This window comes from Nanorana parkeri, unplaced genomic scaffold (assembly GCF_000935625.1).
Source record: "Nanorana parkeri isolate BGI_ZX_2015 unplaced genomic scaffold, ASM93562v1 scaffold1215, whole genome shotgun sequence".
Classification (NCBI taxonomy): Eukaryota; Metazoa; Chordata; class Amphibia; order Anura; family Dicroglossidae; genus Nanorana; species Nanorana parkeri.
This window is the reverse complement of record NW_017307483.1, coordinates 152,455-157,961: the sequence shown is the minus strand read 5'-3', so window position 1 is coordinate 157,961 and position 5,507 is coordinate 152,455.

Below are 5,507 nucleotides of genomic sequence, written 5' to 3'. Positions count from 1 at the left end.
AAAGCAATAGGTGTAATTTATTTCATTATTAGACTTTTTTTTTACTTTTAACTCTATGTAGGTATAGCGCTGGAACAGGTAACGGGTGCTATCGTACCCCTGTTCTCATCCATCTGGAAGGTGGCGGATATCTGGTCGCTCCCTTATATAAAGGGGACTGTCAGATTCCACAATAAGTCGCTCTTCCCTAGACCTCCTGCTTTCCAGCTCCCTAGTCAACTCCTCCCATACTCGCCTCCAGGACTTCTCTAGAGTCTCTCCCATCCTCTGGAACTCTTTACCCCAACCGGTCCATCTATCTCCCACCCTGACTGTCTTTAGGCGTTCCCTGAAGACTCATCTCTTCAGGGAAGCCGATCCCACCTCAACCTGACCACTCAACCATCACATTCTCAAACAATTCATCCCCCACACAGCTCCCTCCTCATGTATCATCCTCCTCTTTCAGATTGTAAGCCCTCAGGGGCAGGGCCCTCCTTACCATCTAGAATTGTATTGTGATGTCTTCCTTACATTGTAAAGTGCTGCGCAAACTGTTGGCGCTATATGAATATAAATTGGACCCCCCAGATTTCCCAGAGTCAGATGTTTTGAAATTAAAGTGACAGTAAACATTTACTTTCAGCATCGAGCCGGCTTCACGGGCCAATCAGGAAGCCGGTAGGTGGGTCATTACCCATTGCCCGGCTTCCTGATTGGCCCGGGAAGTCGGCTCCATGCTATTTGGAAGGGAAGCTGACTTCCCAGCCAATCAGCATGGAGCCAGCTTCCTGGCTAATCAGAAAGCCGGGCAGCTGGTAATGACCCACCTCCCGGCTTCCCGATTGGCCCGGAAGCCGGCTCCATGTTCCCTCGCGGCACTACCGGTCAGAAGAAATCTCCCTCTGACTGTAGGTTCCGGTATTAGGGAAGGTATCGGAGCATTTGGGGCGAGTACCTGCCCAAATACTCGTTATCGGTGCATCCCTACTTAATATGAAGGTGGGGACCAGAGATATCTGCCCCCTTCAAGGGGAACGAGTACAGGGATACATTAGTACTCTTTATCTGTTCCCATGAAAAGATTCCAATAAAATACACAAAAAAAAGAAGTCCTTTAAAACACTTTTAAATAAAAGTGAATTGATGTGAAGCACGGCGTCCAGGGATGTAATCCGCATCGATCACAAAGATCCATCGCCTGCAGCTCCGTCCATGCCGCACTCCTGCCGCTAAGTGACAGATTTCCCGGTGTTCTATCGAAAGCTCCAACCTATCGAGATCTCCAACTGCCTGACTTCCGGTTTAGTTAGAAGAGGTTTGGACGAGAAGGCTGTACTGCACGTGCGCCACCCGCGGCATTTCCCTATGTAGTATACACAGCAATAAAGTATTATAATGAACTAGGATCACACTAATCCAGCATGACAACTGAGGAGAAAAGAGGGAGAAGGTTCCATATGAGGGACAGTTGGGGGGGGGGTACAAAGATATGCAGCCCTGATTCCATAAGTCTGGTAATAGCAGCCAACAGCAGCTGATTGGATCCTGGATGTCATTTTAAAAGTCCTTATCAATTTGAATGTGCAGGGGCCCCGACTGAACGTACAAGCGCGCAGGGGCCCCCGACTGAACGTACAAGCGCGCAGGGGCCCCCGACTGAACGTACAAGCGCGCAGGGGCCCCCGAATGAACGTACAAGCGCGCAGGGGCCCCCGACTGAACGTACAAGCGCGCAGGGGCCCCGACTGAATCTACAAGCGAGCAGGGGCCCCAACTGAATCTACAAGTGCGCAGGGGCCCCAACTGAATCTACAAGCGCGCAGGGGCCCCAACTGAATCTACAAGTGCGCAGGGGCCCCAACTGAATCTCCAGATAAAATTCCCCCCGGGAACAGACCTTGGCCTACACTACAAGGACAGTTCCACAAGATTCTGATCTCCAGTACGGCGCAGGAAATGCCCAGCGCGAGCTTTATATCGTCCCCCCCGATAGACCTTCCCCTGCACGGTGTAACAATGGATATTACCTGCAGACACATTGTAACATAGGAGGCGAGGATGAATACAGACGAATGTCCATCCAGAACACACAATTCCATCTCAGAGTTACACAAACGCACTGAGCTCATCTACTGATCACACCGAAGAGTCTCCTTACTTACCAATGCAGAAATGTGAAGGGGTAGAGGTACCCAGATACAGAAGAGGGGGGGGGGGCTTTCCATTATAGAAGGGCCCCAATACACCGTGACCCCACACCCACAGGCTGGAACTGCTACAATGATCATTTCCCTGAATAATTGAGTTCAGGTTGTTGCAGTAAGCAGTCAGGTGGATGTCATTAGCTCAGGGTCAGGGGGTCAGGCCCGGGAGGGGGAGGGGCTACAAGCACCTTTTGACTACACTGTGATCAATGTCATTGGGGGACATTCAATATTGTTACACAGCAAGGCAGTGCTAAACTTGGGCGGCGAGACAGATTATCGCATCATCACACCAGACGCAGTGCGTTCCGGCCCGATTCTAGCCAGAACGCACTGCTTCGCATTTTGTCTACAGTTAGTCCTCCTTCACACTAGACACAGTGCGTTCCGGCCCAAACGCCGCACTGCTTTGCATTGCAGCCGGCTCACTTTTTTGTCGGGCAGGAAGGGGCCCTCCGGCCGCAGTGCGATCGGCCGCACGGGATCGCAAGGCACGTCAAAATAGTGCTCGCAGCATTTTAATCGGACTGGACCGCAGGCACAACGCGCCTTGCGGGCACCATGCGGACATCGCACTGCGGCCGGAGGGCGTGGCTACGGTGCCATTCACTTCAATGGCCCAATGGCCTCATAGTTCTAGCCCACATGTGACAATGAGACTGTCACAGGTCGGCTCAGTAGATCGGGAAGTGAGAGAACACATACCGTCGCTCGCTCACTTCACGATTCTGTCCCTACAGAGAGCCGTGACCGTCACTCACGGCTCCCTGCAGGGATTCCCCCCTCCCCTGTCCGATCCTCCAGTCCTGACTAGCGGAACGGACGGGGAAGGGGGCGGGTACAGCTGGCTCTGCCTCTAGATAGGCAGAGCCAGCTGTCAATCCCACAGCTGGGTGGTTCTCGACAATAATGTCGGGATCCGTCCCGGCGTCTCAGTATACCGCGAGCTGTAGCTCCCTATATACTGAGCCTAGGGTGACGGGGGGACGCTAGTTTGTGTCCTCCTGTTACCCTGAGAACTATGGGGAAAAACACGGACCCCATAGTTCTCCTTTAAGATTTTGCAGTTTTAAAGGGTGCCCCATGACTGAAAAGGACAGATACACTCTGGTCTATAGAAACGGCCATATCTCCTCATTACAGATGGAGAGCTGCACTTCCTGGCTGGGCGCCATGCTGCTCCTCTTATTATACTACAAGGCTTTGCTTTCAGCACCGGGAGACCACTTGTCCAGGTCTTGTGTTAAATAATGGAATTCAGAAGCGATGCTCTTTCGCAAGGATGAGGAACTTTTATTTTTAACTCAAAATAATAATGTAAATAGCAAAGCGTTTTGCTGAGCGATGAGAACTTTATTGTCAGAGAAAAGAAAAATAAATAAATATAATATTTTTCAAATATTTTCCAAATTAAATCTTCTAGTCAACTGTTTGTGTGAATCTCACACCTCGTTCACACCTGAACGTTTTGTAGCGCGTTCTACGCTCGACGAACGCTCTACAAAACGCTCAAACATCTAAATCCCATTGTATTCAATGGGTCTGGTTCACACCTAGGCGTATTGAACATGCGCGTTTGTACCGCGATTCGCGGTAAAAAAAACGCACCGCAAACGCGCTTTTCCGTGGGCTACTTGGCTGTATCCCAATGGAAATGCGAGACCAAAACGCCCCAAAGAAGTACATGTACTTCTTTGGGCGTGGGCCGTTTTGTAGCGCGTTCAGACGGGCTGAAATACGGCCAGGTGTGAACCATGCCCATAGGAAACAATGGGATTTCTGCGTTTAAGCGTTTTGCAGAGCGTTCAAACGCACTACAAAACGCACAGGTGTGAACCAGGCCTTAAGGTGATATTCTAAAAAAACTCCAAATGACTAATAAAGCAGCAAACGTCCTGTGTCAGTGTGTAAAACACATAATTGAAACAAAGTGTTCATGAATTCATTAAACGCAGGTAATTTAAAAAAAACATACGATCTGCCCATCTTGGACAGGCAGATCGTACTTGCGATCATCGCAAGCCACGCCCCGCTGAGGGGCGGGCTTCCGATGACCGCAATGATGAACGGGCAGCGTTCGCTTGCGCACACCGGCACGTGCGTCATTTGTCTTACCAGCAGGCCCCAAACCCACCGACAATCGTACGATTCTCGGCGGGTTTTCGAGCCTGCTCGTAAGACAAAAGACGTGCGACCGTACAGTAGAAGACGCAAAACAAATGACAAACGCACTCATCAATTCGTCACCAGCTTTACAGCAAGAGGCACCACGGAATGGCCTTTAAACAGTAAAACAGCAAAATGTTTTCCTGGCACACTCACAAGCCAGCATGTAAAAAATCTCATGTCACCGCTAAGGTTAAAAACAGAGGTTTGGATACACGTCTTTTGCAGAACATGTGAAAGCCGCACCAAGGCACCTCTTATAGTGCGGTCCTAACTCTAAACTATGAGTCTCCATCTTGGAGAACAGAGGACAGAAGATAAAGTTGGGTTCAGGTCTGTCAGGAGGAAGCCCGACCTCCCTTAACCTCCCATTTTCTGCAGAAGACGTGTATCCAAACCTCTGTTTTTAACCTTAGCGGTGAGACGAGTTTTTTTTACATGCTAGCTTGTGAGTGCGCCGGGGAAACCTTTTGCTGTCGTACAGTAGAAACGGTTGCACGCCTTCCATACACCTGCCGATTATCTACGATCGTGGGATTTCCCGCGATTATCGTACGATAATCGGCACCTTTAGTCTTTCTTTGTGCGTCACTCCGCCCACTCTTGTAATTTCTTGTGTGTATTTTTTGCTGAAGTGCTCATAAAAAAACCCACCAGTGCTCTGATAAATAAGCCTCTCACCTCCGTGTTCAGACACTCGGGTCTCAAAGCATTCTTATAGGGTAAAACTCCTTCCTCACACTATTTGAAGCTGTGATCTTCCTTCCTTCAGTTGAGACCCATCCTGATCGTAAACGTTTTTCTCCTCTACCGACAGCCCAAACTTCATCTCAAAAAGATCTCTCAAAGACAGAAGTGGAAATCATAGCGCACCCCGTATGCATAAAATTATTATTATTATTTTTTAAATACACTCGTATAAAAAGGAATAAAATCGCGTATCAGAATCTCATTCCTGGATGTCAGATCTGTAGAATTGTAAAATCTGTTCTTACAGGAGGGGAAAAAAACACCTTCCTCTAGCTCTGAGCAAATTTTTTATGACCTGTTCACTGGGCCTGATCACTAATAGTGATGAGCAGAACACCCCCGTGTTCGGTTCATATTCGAACGGCCGAAAATTTCGAATACGAACTCAATGCAAGTGAATGGGGG